The sequence below is a fragment of the Chinchilla lanigera genome, unplaced genomic scaffold (genome assembly GCF_000276665.1).
Source record: "Chinchilla lanigera isolate Chin_1 unplaced genomic scaffold, ChiLan1.0 scaffold00035, whole genome shotgun sequence".
NCBI classification, from domain to species: domain Eukaryota; kingdom Metazoa; phylum Chordata; class Mammalia; order Rodentia; family Chinchillidae; genus Chinchilla; species Chinchilla lanigera.
The window spans coordinates 10,536,577-10,554,140 of record NW_004955436.1 but is presented as its reverse complement, the minus strand read 5'-3'; the positions used below and the strand labels follow the sequence as shown (position 1 = coordinate 10,554,140).

The following is a 17,564-nucleotide window of genomic DNA, read 5'->3' as shown; positions in this document are numbered from 1 at the left end:
GGGCGGGGCATGTGGGAAGGAAGGAACCGACAGAGTAGGCTGTGGAAATGGGTTGTGGTTCAACATGGGGCAAACTGAACTGGAGATCTTCGTGGTTTGAGTTAATAAGACTCCGCCTGTGGGCACGTGGGAGGGACCGCCTTGTAGGGGAGTCAAGTCAGCACCTACACTTAGGGAAGAATGTGCTGGGGTGGCATCAGATTGATATGTGTGTTCCAGTTTCGAGAGTAATGATTGTAGGGCAAGCATGGAAAAGCTGCAGTAGGAGTGGAGGGTGGGGAAGGAGTGTGTGTGTGTGTGTGTGTGTGTGTGTGTGTGCTGCTGTGTCACTGTTAGTAATGTGTGAGTGGAATCACTTCATGTCTTAGGGGTGCAGTGTTCACTAGGCAGAATGAGGGTGAATCAGAGTTGAGCGGGATCCGGCCTTCTCTGTGGGGCAGGATCGCTCTCTGAGGGCACCGTGGCATCTGGGGGTGGCGGGTGTTTCACATAGTCTCTTGCTTGCAGGGCAGGTTCTAGTTGTCCTCCCTGTCTTACAGTTTCAGGACAATCCCGCCATGCCAAGAATTATCTGGTGTCCTACAGGACTTTAGAATGACTCAGCTGGCATTCTTGAAGGATGTTGTATTCAAATGAATCTGTTCTCTGCTTATGCTAACTCATTTTTATTCCGCACAGCAGCTGTCTTTGTTCCTTTCGATTTTGTTTATCTTGTGAGGAATGCTTTCTGGCCTTATTTTTTCCAAATCTAAACTTACACATTAGAAGCAGGTATAAACTGTTGACTACATCATTTATAACTTTTGATGTCTGAGCATTCACCGAAATATGTATTTCGCACTATCTTCCTTTATTTTCTCCTAGTGTGATAAAGGGCATATGCATACACACATATAAGCACGGATAGACAAATCTTCTGAACTTCACTTCAGAATGGTGAAGATGAAGGAAGATATATTACATTCAGGGCAGTGGGTCTGTCAAGGTTAAGAACTACTTTACTGGATGGTGTCCAAGGCTTCTAGACCGGATATGTCTAAAATAGTGCAGCTCCGTGAATGCAGTACAGTGCTGTGAAGAAGCAGGCTTTCCATAGTCAAGGAAAGTGCTAGAAACTGGCAATATCAGGATGGGGAGGGTAAAAACCACCGCTTCTGAATCCAGGAAGTCCTGGAGCAAGTGGAGCAGGGGAGGAGCAGGAGGAGCTCTTGAGCAGAGCCGGGGCCCTGCCAGTGCAGGTGGGCTGAGGAGCGGGTGCCCTGCTCCTGAGGTTCGGCAGCCCCCAGAGGTAGGCAGCAGCAGGGAAGGCAGGCACCTTGGGTTCTGAATGCAAAGTAAAGTGAATCAAATACAGGAGCTTGCATATCACATGGCTTCTCCTACCTGAGAAACTCGAAGTATAAATAAAGAGCAAAATAAAAGACAGATAATAGGAAACAGGGAGATAGAGACGGAGAGGGGAGTGAAAAGAATTAAGACATGCTGAATGTAGTCATTACATACTGCAAACATGTACTAATAAAAATAAAAAATTAAATACAATACAGTTATGGGCTCATACAGTTTTAGCAGGGTCTGCCTGACTCTTTTGCAGTGAAATATATGGTGGAAGAGAGAGCTCTTTCAAATGAGCTACCCATAACTGTATCCCTCTGTCCTAAAAGTTTATTTTGCTTTGTAAATGATAAGATTACACTACTATCCATCATTGGTGTGAACATTCTCTTTTGAAACACAGAGGAAATAAGTTACCCATGATGTGTGATCTTCCCTTCTATCTGAGCAGGCTCTTTGTTGCTACATCAGTTTTGAATTAGAGAATTTCTTTCTTCCACTTCTAAGCTTGCATCATAGATTAAAGAATATTTAGAACACTAAATAATGCAAGTGACTATGCACAACATGAGGGAACAGGAATGTCAAAATAATGAAACATCCATTCAGCCATAGGTAGGATTTCTTAGGTTTATTCCTTTTTGTCAAAGTTTGATTTTAGATCAGGAAAAGTTTAAACTTGGTATTTCACATTAGCACTCACAATGGTCACTTCTAAAATTCCTAGGCACTATTTTGGCATCAAATTTAAGGGAAATTTCAATAAAAGCGTCTATATTTCAATCTAGAAATTATTGCTTTCTATAACCTTCATTGGAAGATAAATTAAAATATGAAAAGATAAATATAGAGTCAATTGAAAAGGAAAAATCATTTCTGCTTACAGTGTATATCAAGAATTGGCAAAGCTAAAATTAGGTGTCATGGTAAATATATTTCGCCTAACTTTTATAATGCTTTTCCACTCTGGAAAATTTAGGGACTATTGAAAAGTACAAATAAACAATAAATTGCTTTCAGAACCAATATGTAAAGATAGTTTCATTAATATTTGAGTGCATGTTCCTCCTTTTTCGATTGCTGTTTCAAAAGGTCTTGCTAGACGTAACTCATACTGCTGGGAGTACGAAGTCCACAGAGGATAACAAGGGTGGATCTGTTTTCCGGGAGCCCATCACGTATAGATTATCTCCTTCAGTTGTGAGCCCGTTACACAGCTCCTTTTTTGTGTCGTGGTTCTTATGTACTGATTATCCTGATGCGCAGGTTTGCTTTTCCTTACCTGAAGTTCTTCAGACCAGAAGTTTTCAGTTGTAGGAGTTTGTGTTTTGGAATATTTGCCTAGATGTTACTTTCAGGTTGAACATTCGCAATCTAAAAATCTGAAATCCCAAACACTCCAAAATCCAAAAGTATTTGAGCCCTTGCCCATTTCAGGTTTCAGGTTTTCAGACTGGGGTGCTCAACCTATATTTGGCTCTTTATGTAAATTCTTTCCAGTTCTCGTAACAGGCAAAGTAGGCCCTGTTATCTAACTTTACAGATAAGGAGATGGGTGTTTAAAAAGGTTGGCGGATTTGCTCATAGTTCTATGTGCAGTAAACTGTAAGGTTGAATTCTAAGACAGCTGCAATTCGCCTTGCAAGGCCACACTGTCCCTGAGGAGATCTCACCGCCACCATGAGGTCATCTCTGAGTGACCACAAAGGTGGGACCCAGGGCAGCAGAAGTTCAGAGGTCGCATGGAGGCCAAGAGCGCTGGGGTGTAGACAAAGGAAGGTGGGCGGGGCGCTGGATAGGCAGGGCTTGGGGACCGGGCTCTGTGCTGGGTTACACAGTGCTCTTGGGCCAGAGCCAGGGACTAAAGACCAGGCCGCGCCTGTGCTCACTGCCCTTAGGGATTACAACAGGACTTAATGATGATTAGGAGACATGTGCTGAGCCCACAGCATGTTTTTTGTTTGGGTGGGGGTGAATGTTTGGGTAAACTGATAGCTTGGGGACCAAAAGTTGAAGACATTGCCTTGACACCTGGCGTTGTTCCACCATGAAGTGAGAGTGCTGTTCTATCAAAATGGTCATTCTCAACAAACGTGGCTGGAGACGCTGGGTTTGCATTGTCCTGGCTTGGGGAACAGAATTTTGTCTCCTGCTACAAGGACTATTTCAGCAGGAGAAGGGAAGACAAACAAGACCAGATAAACTTGCTGCACGATAATTCCAGGAGCGGGACAGGTGGTGACTAGGCAGTTTAAATATCTGTGGTATCTCTAAGTTAGACTTGCATTTATTTCCAGGGACATCGCAGTAGAGAGGAAGAACAGAGGTGGGAATTGTTAGCCTCCTTCTCTTTCTCATTTTTACTTCCTTTTGATAGGTGCGCCTGTCTTTCTTCCCTTCCACGAACAGGATATCAGTGACATTTCCTTCCCTTGCTTTTCCACTGTCCTCTTGTCTCACCGCCCACATTTCTCATTTTTCAACTGTCTTGCCCGTGCTCATTTCTGAATGCTCAGTAACCTTCTTCCTCTTGGCCGGGAGCCCAGGCAAACATTACCAACTTCCTGCCCTTGGCCAGGAGCCTGCGGGACCCGCTGAGGTTCTTGACGGCTTCTCTTTGCTCTCCCTGTATCTATTGCCTTCTGCCTGGCTGATCTTGACCTGAGAGGAATAGCCAATGACCTGCCAGACACTCCGGGTCACAATAAATGCTTCCTCAATGAGTTCACTACTCATGGGGAGGAGAACTCTTTCAGGAGAGGACTTCCTCTTTGGGCACTTACGAATATTTCTTTATATTTCTTTTTATGTAGACCTGGCTGATGGTGGACTCCATATTGTATGTTTTAAGTTATTTTAAATGTCTAACTACTCTTCAGAAAGCATTTTGTTAAAGGCACAGGGAGCTTCTGGTTTATGGGCCAGATAAGGATGATAGTTCAATTTTATCTGTCCCTGACAAGTCCTGAGATGTCCCTGTTCTCAAAATGTCACTGTGATTTTTGAGAACATTAAGCGGCAGAAACAGCAACATGAGGATGCTATTTTAATGGAAGGATCTCTCTCCCTCTCTGTCTCTCTCTTTCTCCCTCTCTCTCTCTCTCTCTCTCTGTCTCTCTCTTTTTCTTCCTTGGAACAGTGTGGGATTCACTGCTTTCCAGAGTGGAAAAAGAGTTTATTTTTTTTTTAGTTTGTGAAAAAAAAAAAAAAAGGGAGTAAAACTGAGTTTTAAAATAACTGTAATTTATAAGTTCCTCAATAACGTGAGGTTTATGGACATAGAGTAGTTTTCACATTCTGTGAGAGTATGAATTTATTTTCCTTAGCAATGGAATATTAGTACATGAATTGGATGGCTCAGTATAAAAACTACACTTCATACCTGATTCAAAGGAGGGGGCTATTGAGCATTTGCAAAGAATAGGAAATAGGGTTCTAATATGTACAGGAGAGCAGAACGGGGTTTCCTGTCAAGAAGGACTTAGGATCTCATTTGTGGGATGAGACATACACATGAAATGACTAGAAAACCATCAATGTTATTTATAGCAATGCAATTGTTTTTCATCTCTACTCTGCGTTTTTGAAAGGATTGGAGTCTGTCTGTGTATATGGATGTCTAGTCAGGGTGTAAATCAGTTACAGGGGGAAGCCTTGGCAGGAGTTAGCTTGAGGAAAGGAGGAAGCTGACCCTCCAGTCAGGATGCAAGGCTAACTAGGACGGGACCACCAGGATAGGGGCGGATGGCGTGGAGAGGACCATGACATCCTTAGTGAGGGAAGACGCAGTATTAAATCCTATTACTTATTAAAAACCTTGATTAAAAACAGATGCATGGCATTTGTCATTGTGTTCTGCATCAAGGAAGTTGCAGGAGTTCCATGAGCACAGTCTCAAGTCTCCTCATGACTCCAGAAGCGGGTAGCACGGTCGGTTCTAGCTTCCTGGGTAAAACAGGTGACATTCAGGAAGCTGTGCAACATGAGCAAGGTCCATAGAAAACAAATTAAGTGGGTCATAGTGTCACCTTCCTGCACGTGGTTTGGAGCGCTCTGTTATGGAAGGATTTTTCTGAAAACAGTTAACACGAGATTCTGCTCTTATCAAATATAGGACTTGACAGGTCTAGATTGTCGCTGGTTAGAATGTGGACTTCGAGGCGGTTTTCTGACCCTTGGTCAGCTTTGCTTTGGTGTGCTTGGCGCTGATGTAAGAGAGAGTGGATGCTGAAGTCAAGCAGGTGTTTAGAAGAGGGCAAGCAGGGAGTGGAGAGGTGGGAGGAAAGAGACTTGCATACTCCTAAAAAGTGCCCATGGCTCTGTTGGGCGTTCTGTTTGTTACATCAAGTGCTTACTCAAATGTGAGCATTGCTAAACCAGCCTTCCCCTCTCCTGCACCTTCTCTCCCCTGACCCCATGACACCTTACATAGTCCTCTCTTCCCATTTTAGGAACTCCTATCCCCACCCTTGTGTCCCACCTGATTTATCTTCCTAGCACTTCTCAGTCTTTTTGTTTCCTTGTTTATTCTGTGTCCTTGTCCAGCTCAGCTTCACCAGAGCAGTGACTTTGTCTTGATGGCCATTGAGTTTCCAAGGTTTATTTTTATTGTTTTTTTTTTTTTTTTTTTTTTGATTTTCTGGTACTGGGAATTGAACTCACAACCTTGTGCTTGCTAGGCAGGCGCTGTGCCCCTGAGCTAAATCCCCAGCCCAAGTTCCCAGGATTTAGAGTGCACTTTGTACATAGCAGATGCTCAGTAGTTTGTTCTGAGTGAGTGAGTGCATGTGAAGACCCAGAGGCTTGGAGTTCTAGGTAATTTATCTAAGATCTTGTGGAAAAGGATAAAATTAGGTTCCAAATTCTAGTCTTGAAAACTCTTATGGCACCCCAGGCCCTGTTCCCCACTTCCCTCATGTCCCTCTGCCTTGGAAAATTTCTCTATTTTGACACAAGTTGAATAAGAAAAATGTGTTCAGATTTTTCAGTTGGAAAATAAACTTTTCTAATTTACAGAGGACCCAATTGCAGTTCACCCCTGCTGTGTTCACTTCCTTCTGGTCAAAGCAAGGCTTGTTTGATATAGAATTCACTTGTCCGTAATTGGGGATGGGTCTGACACAGCAGGCTGTGTTATTGTAATGCCGTAATATGAATGGAGTGGAACAGAGATAGTAACTCAGATACTCACTCTCAAGGGCAGCACAAATCCAGCAGGTCTAAAGGCAGGGTGGGGACAGGAGATGCCCTGTGCAGGAGATGCCCTGTTCAGAGGGGGCCAGCCCCTCAGCATCTACCACCTGCGCACAGAACTATGTTAAAAGAGACAAAGATGGTAAAACAGTCTAAGAGTGCATACAGCACGTTGCCGGATAAACACAACACTTCTGCCTGGCAGGCCTCCCACATGGATCCCTATTTTGTGACTGTAGAAGTCTTAGGTGTAGTTAACAACCCTTTCCTTTTTCAGAGATATAATCTCAATAAGTGGGAATGTGTTGGAGACTAAGTGTTAGTGGTATCACTGTGGCTGATTGCTCTTTGGACTGGCCTTACAGATCAGTGGGCTGAGCTGTCAAAGTTCTCAAAGGGAAAATAATGATCTATAACAGAGGATTAATTGTCCGCCTTTATGACCCTTCTGATAAGATTGAAGGGTAATATGTTTTCGCTGTGTGAATACCATCTGTCCTAATGGGGGTTACTTGATTATGCCATTTTCTGCCTGAGAGTGAGGAGACCTCCTTAGAGCTTTGGCATAGGTATTAAACAGGAGGGTGTTAACTGAGAAAAGTACCCAGTTTTTTATTCTGTTCCACTAACATTTCAATAATTAAGGGCTAGACTCTGAGGCCCGGTCCAAAAAGGATGGAGAGAATTTTGTGCAAGAATTGTGAAGCTGGTTCTTTATCTTCCTGCCTTAAAAATGTTGCGGTGTTCCCGTGGATCACTTGCATTTACCCCTTTCTGGTTTTGAGCACGGTGATAATCACGCTGCATTTGCTGCCTTTCCTCTGTGAGTCACCTGCGAGGGATGATTGGACTTAATGATCTCCAGAGTCATTTTTGGCTCAAAAATCCATCATCAATCGAGTTGCCCCTACTGAGGACAGAATCTCAAGTCTTCTTGTTTTATGGCAAATAAGAACATAGGTGTTGGGCCGTGTGGCCTTGGTTGCACCCTGCCTGTTGCATCCCTATTGGTTTATTTCTCTAAGCCTCAGTTGCCTTATCTGTAAATGGAGGTAATAATCATAACTCCTTCCTCATCTTGTTGCGATCATTGTTCTTGGCAAATTATCAAATACCCCTTTTGTATAGTGGAGCAACTGGGTGGTACAAATAATAAAACCCCATTTGTATTGGAAGTGCAGCATGAGAATTTCCTCTTTTCTCCGTAGATTTTAGGCTTTTAAGTGCCTTATTCCGAACTGAAATGTGTTAGAAATAGAGGTTGGCGGGGTGAGCCAAGGCTGTCCTCATTCCTGGGTTCGGAGCAGCCTAGTGTGCCTCTCTGTATTTGACCAATGCCGGTTGCTTAAGGTACAGAGACCATTGCCTCTTGTAGATGTTAACTAAAGAGCTCACTTTGCCCACGCGGCTGGACAGATGTGCCTGTGGACCCCGTGCAGTGGTACAGAAAGGGGGTTCTGTGTGCACGTGGGGATTCGGAGGCCATCTGATGGCAGCTTTGCTATAAGGGAAGTGTTTATGCCATTAGATGCTGCAGTAGTTTTCACCGGTGAATGTGAAGGGTCTCTGCGTGGGAGGAACAAAAGCACCGCTCCAGATCCACACTGGTACATGACTTAGGGAAAGAAGATGACCACAGATTAATGGCACCCACTTCAGAAGAAGAGTGAGAGTGTGCACTTGAGTGTTTGTTCCGAAGAGCTGAGAAGTAGGCCCCGTGCTCTGATGGGCCCTTCACAGTGGGCTGCTGTCACTACGGAGAGAGCAGCCTGTCCTTCCTGCTCACTTTGATCTTCTGCCATATTTGTATTCATGTGTACCCGCTTCCACACAAAAGAGCACAGCGTGCTATTCCTGACTTTGCTTCTGTGACCTGCAGTAATGCCATTTAAAAATGCATTTGAAGGCTTTTGCATGGCGGAGTAATTATGCACAGTGCTTTTTAATCATTTGGCATCTAGTGAGAAGCAGGCAGAGGGTCTTATGCTTCAGGGAGCAGCAGCTTACGTGGATCTTGGGAAGGCCTCTTGGCTGCAAAGACATTGGTATTCAGGTGTGTGTGTGTGTGTGTGTGTGTGTGTGTTGGCAACAATAGGCAGCCATGACAGCATCACCTGGGAAACAGGACACAGACGACTGCCTTGCGGACTTCAAACTAGCTCTAAGCAGCTATGGGATTCTGAACAAAACCTCAGGAAAGTTGCTCACTCAGGTAGGCTGGTGGGCTAAGAAGGTCGGGTGGACTAAGGGTGGAGAACCGAATGGAAGCCACTTGTTATTGTCTTGGGAGAGTTTGGTGGAGTAAGGATGTCTCACTTGGCTGCAAACTTGAGCACAGTCATAGCCAGGAACCTTCTCAGAAGAGAAAGTCCTGTTCTCCAGGCCCTCATTATTCCGATGAGGAGACTTGTAGCGTACCATGGTGCAGTGATTGCCCATGGCCAGGAGGCCCCTGGGGAGCCAGCCTACCGTCCAGCCCTCCTGGGTCCCGCCTCTGCTTTGCTTATCTCTATCCCAGCAAGCATAGCCTTTGTTTTTAGTTTTCTCACTTAAAAAAGTAGTACATAATTACTAACAAAATCCTGGAAAAGTAAGAGTAAGTAGGAGGAATAAATAAAATCACTCACAATACTATCAAAGCTGGCGCTATGACTATTTTCATATTCATCTTTTTTACAAATTAGTAGGCTGTTGTGCATCATTTTGTATCTCACTTCTTAACGTTCCATTTACTTTTGCTTCCACATCAAATCTGAAGCATCAAATTTGTTTTTGTTGTCTAGCAACCCTGAATATTAAGAACTGTTAGCATGAGTTCTTCTTAGTCATAAGGAAAAGCTCTTTGTAGCTTTAATGTGGATTTGCCATCACGGCATTTAATTTCACAGGTTTTGTTTCCTTTTTCTCCTCCCCCTCCTCCTCTTCATCTTCATTTTTTTTTTGGTCCAGTTTTTATATGATATATTTAGCAAACCATTGTTTACCGTTATGATTCCTTATTTCAGTTCCAGCCACGCAGCCTCCTCCAGACCTCACACAGCTTCCTTTACCCCGCATGAATTTGTTTTCTGTGGATAAGCTCTTTTTTCCATTCCTATAGTTTTAACTCTCATGTGTATTCTAATGATTTCAAAATTATCTTCCAGCCAGTAACTCATGTGCTCCTGATCTCAATTTTCCAATGCCCGGAGCAGTTCTTCTCTAATTTAAATGTGCACCGGAGTCACGTGGGGATCTTGTTAAAGGGCATATTGAGATTCAGCAAGTCTCAGATCTTGCCCTTTTGACAACCTTGATGCCTGGCACTGCTGTTGTGTAGGAACAAGGGAGCTCCCCAGACAGGCTGATCAACAGGAGAAGAAGCATACGGACGTATTTACATGCATGGGGGCATCACAAGAAAGTGATGAGGACTGAGACACAGACACTCGGATATCTTCTTTGTAGGGGAGAGCAAGTGGGGGCTGTAGGGCTTTTACAGGGGGAATAAATGATTTTTAGGTGGAATCAAAGAGCCAATAGGAGGGACCAAGTTCATCTGGCCCGTGGATGTAGTATCAGCTCTAGTCTTCACTGTGGGTTAATTTCTGGAGGATCCATACTTTTGATAGATAACAAGGACTTCAGCCGATGCTGCTTGCTGTGCTTCAGGAGGGAAAGAGAGACAAGAGAAGGGGTGATAAACATTCAGAGGGACCCTGGTGCTTCCTTTCCAAGCCTTTAGCCCTGGTCTGCGCTTCATGCAGTTTCTAGTTGGAACATTCTATGTTTGTGTGGCATGCCTTTGTTACCTTTGAAATTCTAGTTCTACTCCATCTGAAATGTATTTGTATTTTATTGTTTAGCATAGCATGCAGGGAAGTAGGTGTTCAGTCATTCTTTGCTGACTTAATGAAAACACAAATATTCTGTAGACAAGGAACATCAATTCTACATGTTAGCAGTAGGAGGAAATTCTGTTAAATGTACACATTGTAATGGGCTCGGCAAGCAGAACCTGTGTAGTGGCTCATTCATTCCATCACACTCTGTCAATACAGTAGCCACGAGCCACCTGGGGCCATTGAATCCTTGCAATATGTTGTCCCAAACTGAGTTGGTGTAGAAATGTAAGTTTTTCATAAAACTTTAAGGACTTACTATACAATATGAGATTTTAATAATACTTTTTTTTTAGTTTATTTTTTTACTTTAGGAAATAAGAGAAGGAAAACATATTAACAGACAGACATCCATTTTAATAATACTTTTTATGTTGGTCACATATTGCAATGGTACTGTTTTGGGTATATTGAGTTCAAGTGTAACATTAGCATTGATTTTTACCTGTATCATTTTACTTTCTTTATTTGGCAGCTAGAAAATTTTAAAATACTCTCCTGTCTGCCTTTTGTTTCTAGTCGGCTAGCCCTTTTATAACATAAACATGTACTCATCACTCAAAACAACCCTGGAAGTTTTCCCACCACCTCTCAACTGTGCTTTGTAAGAGTGTTGTTTTTATTCTAAATAGAGTTCTATTTTCATTCATAAGAGTTGACTGAACTATAAATATTTTTGTGTGAAGATGCTCCCTGTGAACTCAATTCTTCAAGTTGGGTTTTTGACGTGATTGTTTTCAAATGGTGTTATGTCAGATGTTGGCATCACCTATGAATACATGTCAAAACATTTATTTTTATTGTGATCTAGGGAAAGGACAAGATGAAAGTGAGAAGTTTTAGTTGGACATTTGCAATCTACTTCCTTAGCCAGGCTTTTGTTATCAACACCTGCTTAATCACCTTTTCAATGCTCAGTTACAGGGATTCTCTCCCTTTAAATGTTTTTGTGTTTTAAACTTGAGGTGCCTGAGGCAATTTAAAAAAAAAAAAGAAATCTGCAGTCTTGGATTCCTTTTCCAGTGCATCCTTGAAGAGATCTCTAAATAACAAACAAATCAAAACAAAGCAGCTATAGTTGAGAGGTAGGTGGGGACCCAGAGAGACCCTTCCCTTCCTCTTTCCTTGAAAAATGCCAACTGGCAGGTTGAATTAAAGCTCTTTGGGTGAAAAGTGAGTGTTAACAGATTAGTTATATAATTTTTACCCTATGCAGTGACTTGAGGTATTATCCTTCCCTTTGTAGGACGAATGTATCTATCATGCGCAGACAATGAACAGTAGGTCTGGAGACTGGCCAAGCTCTTTTGTCTCCCAGTAGAATCTTCTTTCCCAAATTATCCTCTGATAATAGCATAAGGGATAGTCTTTCTCGGGACGTTAGTATGGGCTAAGAAAGATGGAGGCGCTCGCGTGTAAGAACCTAGTGGAGATGAAATGTGTGTATATATTATGATTCATGGAGCAGTAGCCCCGTGTGAGGATGGGTGAATGCTTAGGAGGTAGCTAATAAACGCTTCTCCTCTCTTGCATCCTCCATCCCTTATTGCAGTGCACAGATTAGGGTTTAAAATGGCACAATGAATTATGCAAAAAGTGTTCCTGCAGGGGGGCTGCCTTGTAGGCTAATGCAGCACAGATGGAAAGATCCTCTTTTAATCATTGTTCTCACAATACTCAGAAGCTTTTTGAGGAATAAGCACTCAGAAGTGGAAGTGAATGGCCTTCAACAGTAAATGAATTCCTTCTGCAGAGAGGAACCGAAATGTATTTGTGATGCAGATGGTTGCCCTGTGTTTGAATGCGCATCCTTGTCATTGGAGATTCGTACTTATAAGCAAAATGTCTCTTGAAATACTTGAGTGTTAGATGGTTCCACTGGAGAAATTACTTCTGCCAGCCTGGCCCAATATGTATTTTTTTTTTCAAAAGTGACAGTGTGTTTAAATGCCATTCATTGCAATCAAAACATGCAAATTTCTCTCTCTCTCTCTCTCTCTCTCTCTCTCTCTCACTCTCTCTCTCACTCTCTCTCTCTTACCCTCTCTCTGATCCTGTACTGAAGAGATGGAATTAGTTAGCATCCTTTTACTTTTATTAGCATAATATTAATGCAAATGTTCAGTAGAAGCTGTTTGAAAAGCAGAACCATGGAAAGCAATTAATAACAGTGCTCATCATCTCCTCAGTGAGGAAGAAAAAACATTTATGATTAAACTTTTAACTCTGTTTTCTGGACCAAGAACCTCCCGCTTGTGCCCAAACAGGTATGTTTCTAAAATAAATGTCATCTTAGATCATTCCTCCTTCCAGAGCCACAGCCAACCTGAAAAAGACACAAAGGCAAAATATCAGAATAAAAGTGATATGTTGTTACCTATGAGTAGATTTCAACATGCATGTATGCTCTAGGCTGCGTTCCTGAGATCCTGCTATTTAAATTATAGGAGAAAAATGTACTGGGGTAGGTAGTGTCCACTGGACAACTCGGTGTAGAAAAGCAATGAGTTAGAACCATCCCAGTGCGGGGGTTGATATAAAGAGGACACGGACTAGATCTTTATTTTTTTGTTGTTGTTGTATTTTTCCGGTACCGGGAATCGAACTTAGGACCTCGCGCTTGCCAGGCAGGCGCTGTGCCGCTGAGCTAAATCCCCAGCCCCGGATTAGATCTTTATTTGGTCAGAGGAAATGGGCATAAGCGGGAAGGAAGTAAAGTTGAACCAAACAACAGAAAGACAATGTTGGCTCTGGAGAAAGCTTTATAAAATTAGAACAAAGTATAGCAAGAGACTGGAATCTCCCTATGCTCCTCCTCTTACTGTACTACAATTATGTTTCACACTGCTGGCACCTTGTCTTTGCCTGTGTTTAACGGGAAGTGAGCTCTGCCATACTGCTCTCTCATCCAGCATGCAGCCCGCAGTGGAAGCCAGCACACCCCGTGCCGCTCCGTTCCTACTTACTCTAGCTCCTCTGCCAGCTGTGGCTACCAAGGTCAGAGCTGAAACCCCGTGTGACCTTGGTCTTCTACGTGCATAATTCCTGGCAGTGAATGGGGAGTCAGTATTTCTTGATAGAATGTCAGGATCATAACGTAGTGGTCTGTTCATTAGTAGCTATCGGGGGCCCATGCTGCCAATGTCATTCCACCAAAATGTTAAAGTGTTAACATCGTTCCAATTCCACTGTTCTTTTTTATGTGTCCTCTTCATTACTTAAAATGAAAGTGTAAGGGCTGCAGTTATAGCTCAGTGGTAGAGTACATGCTTCACGCGCACTAGGTCCTATGTTCATAAACACCCAAAACAAAGACATGATGTAGATTAACTTCTTTTTAAACCACAGTTAGAATGCTTTCAAGTAAAATTTAAACCCGGAATCCTGACTAATGTCCATAAAGAAGACCATTAAATAAATAAATAACTGTAGGCATTGCTCGGTGAAATTTCTATTTGTGATTTAGCCTTTGGATGATGAAATTAACACTGTTGTATTACGTTGGTTGGCATGTGAATGAATGTATGCTCAAAGTTTTATAATATTTGCCTTATAAAAGCTATGCGTGTCATGTTAGACAATGTGCTTCAGCAAATAAATGAAGTATTAATGAGGTGGGAACCTTTAATGGTTGGCCCCAAACAACTGAGTTGAAGAGAAATAAAAAAGGAAACAAGTAAAAGTTGTAAGTCTCAGATCTTTACCTGAGAGTACCTGGAAACTTAGAAGTTTGTATAGAAGTATCCTGGCAAGATAGTATGGGAAGATTTATTTTTGATGCCATCAGAGAGGCTGGCTTCCAGACCCGTGATACCCACTGCACAAATACCCACTGCTGCCCTGGAGAGCACTACAGATTCTTCACCCTTTCGTCGTCTCCTTATAGTGCTTACTCCAGCTGTTCTGGTCCCTGGAGATTCCAGTCTTTGTTCAGTGACTTACACATTGATCTCTTTCGATGTGGATGGTGCTCTGAGACAACAGTCCTTCTACCCCTCTTCGTCAGGGAGCAGGGAACATGGGTACCAGATTTGGCTGAGATATGTCTTAGGAGCATTGACCAATGCAGAAACTGGGGCTCAGGAAGATTGATCTAGCATCTGGCCTTTTGTAGGGGGAGATGAAGAGTAGTCAACCTCTATTTTTTTATTTATAGGGGCTGACCAGGGTGGAAAGCAGAGGAGAACAAGAGGGATAGAAGCTGAAGGTGCAATCCTTAAGCTGATGTTTTTGTAGAAAGCCAGCAGTCTTGACACTGGCCTCGGAGTGAACTCTTAAGGGCATGAACTGCTTTTGGATTTCCTAAGCTGCTTCACATTCCCACATAGAATGGCATTTTGGAACCAGGTGTAGTATTGCTTCTGGTTGAGAGGGGATTTTAGTTTTTGCTTTTATGCAAGAGGGTCTTACCATGTAGTCCAGGCTGGCCTCAAACTCTTGGTCCTATGAGCACAACACCCAGCTTTATTTTTCAATTTAATATTAGAATAGTACTGGGAAAAAATAGGGGAAACAAGATATTTCATGTACACATACAAATTCCCTATAATGAATATGATCATAATGTACACCTAAATTATACCAATTTAAAGGAAATAGTACTTGGAATAAATGGGTAATAGGCGGACACAAAGTTCAGTGGCTGATAACTACCTTTGGAGCCACATGACTGGTGAGATAAGAACCACACATGCAGCAAGTCTGAGGAAGCTGGCTCTGTCTCAGGAAAGAGACAGAGCAGCTTTAATAAACTAGTGCAGGACTTGAGCAAACTCAAGAGGCCTATGACAAACAGTCCAGGGGAGGGACGGCTTCCAGGATGGATGCCTGTACAGTATGCCCATTCTGTTCAAACAAGATGTCAGAAGCCGGGGAGCTTATGAACAGCAGGAACTTTTGCCACCGTTCTGGAGGCTGAGACTTTAAAAATGAAGATGCAGGCAGATTTGCGGTCTGATGAGGGCTGCTTTGTCATAGATGGCACCTTCTCACTGTGTCCTCAGTGGGAGAGGATGCAAGGCAGCTCTCTGGAACCTCCTTTATGAGGACACTAATCCCTCACCAAAAGACCCACCTCTTAATATTGTCCCCCCTTGCAGGTTAGGACTTAACGTACAGATTTTAGAGTGACACAAGTATTGAAACCATAGTAAAGAGCTAATGGAGGTAACCTCAAGTTCCCGGTCTAGATGTAGGGGGATGATTGAGTTGGGGGAGAGTTGAGGGTGAGCAGGTAGCAGTAGCCAGAGAGGAAGTGAAATTCTCACTGGGGAAGGAATGGTGAACCACAGCAAAGGCTGAAGAGTGTTAGGATGATGCTTGCGCAGTGGTCTTGGAGGTTGTCGGGCTTTTAGTTCCTTGAAGATCTGGAAAATTCCATGCTGTAGCTGGTGGTAATGTTACTTATCCTCTACCTCATAATACAAAGTTTGAAGAGCTTGGCTGAATAGACATCTCTAATGCAGTGCTCAACATAAGGTAAGGCGTTCAATATACATTTGCTTTAGAGATTGAGATGCCAGAATATAACATATGAATGTGTGTTTAAAAAACTGCACATTGAAACTTATTGGTGACTTAATATTAGTTGCAATCTGACATGAAATTAGCCCTTCCTTTTGTATATTCTGTTTTCTTACAAAGCCTACTGTTTTTGCTGTGGGAGCTGTTGAGACAGGGTTTCCCTATGCAGTGAAGGCTGACCTTGAACTTACTACGTAGCCCAGGTTGGCTTCAAATTTGTGGTAGTTGATTTTCCTGCCTCAGCCTCCCAAGTGTAGAGAATACAGATATGCACCACCATGTCCAGCTAGGAAGCCTCCTTTTTTAGACTAAACATGTAAGAGTGAAGTCACAGAGACAGAAAAATTACCTTATTAATGTTAAGATTTCTTGAATTCTGGTTTCTCTGCTGGATACTTTTCATGTTTCAATCTTATTTCTTTGTAGTTCTGTGCAATGAAATTAAAACAAATCTTTGAAATTAAAGGAATGTTATTTCAGAAGCAGCAATAACTCAATAATTAGTAACTGAATAGTTGGCAAGCAGTTTGCTTTGTAATAGGACTGACATCCTCTTAGGGCAGGAGATATAAAATTCTCAGGCTTTAATTCATGACTTGTTACATTCTAAATACGGAAACATCTCTTTCTCTCTCTTGCCTTGCCAACAGTGCATGGACTAGGCTTTTCCCTTTATTCCTCTGCTCTTATTGCAAGGACCAGTGTGTTGGGGGTGGATGTCAGGGTATGTGCCGCGGTGAATGGCCCCTGGGCCTATGTTATACTAGGAGGAAACCCCTGACACGTGAGGCCATGCTCACAAGTTAAGGCCACCCAGCAAAAATGTAAAAGCTAGTCCTGCCCTTTCGTGAAGGCTCTTGTGATCATCAGAGCTATGCGTCCTTCAGCTCAGGCTGAAGCTCCTCTCCTATTTTCCTTACTTTCTTACTAGTAAGTCTGTCTTCTGGTGGCTCTCACTGGCACACCTTGAAATCCTTTTTCTGTGATAAGCCAGCAAAGCTCAGATGTAGGAGCTGGGGAGAATGTGGCCCCATCTTCTCTTTAGAGAACTTTCTTAGTGGGGTTTCTTGGAAACATGATGATTTTGTGATTTCCCTCCAAACTGAGCAAAAGATCCCTTGGCTGGTTTGTACCACCTTAAACTTAGGGTCACAAGATGAAAGACAAAACTAAACAAACCGACCAACCAGCCATGGACTTTTGCCACCAAAACCACAGGGTTTGGTGGTGGGGATACAAGCTTGAGCATATCCTGACAGTGTAAGGTATAAGAAGGGCTTTGGGAAGTCTATGGAAGTGAGTTATTCCAACTCTTACAGAGAATGGTACCAAGCTATGAAACTGAATGATGACAATCAGAGAACACATCAAACTGGAAGGCTTATGCTCAGATGCAAAGTAGCTACTGGTATGTGATTTCCAGGTGCCTATGGCTGGCCAGAACAAGCTGGAGGCCTAGAGAAAGGATAGCAGGCCTGGGATATAAGGTGGGTGCCGTCACAGAGACACGATGAATGAAGTAGATGTGTAAGCACCACTTGATGTGCTTCGGACCAGCGTCTCAGGACCTGGAGATTGTATGTCAAAGTCCCTGTACAGAGGCTTTCCTTCTCGTCCTGGAGGATGGTTTTC

The 17,564-nt window shown here is 42.9% G+C and overlaps 1 protein-coding gene across 4 annotated transcripts in view; it reads left to right on the top strand.

Annotated features, from left to right (window-relative positions):
• Nucleotides 1-17,564, top strand: part of Arhgap18 (Rho GTPase activating protein 18) — a 172,493-nt gene that overhangs the window by 88,750 nt on the left and 66,179 nt on the right. The window contains exons 1-2 of one of the 4 annotated variants that reach the window (XM_013516675.1): nt 8,649-8,740; nt 14,566-14,756. The exons of 2 other annotated variants lie outside the window; for them this stretch is intronic. The gene's annotated coding sequence lies outside the window, so the exon portion shown is untranslated. Of the gene's footprint in view, nt 1-8,648; nt 8,741-14,565; nt 14,757-17,564 lie in introns of those variants that run through there. One more of the 4 variants, XM_005389190.2, reaches the window with a different exon arrangement.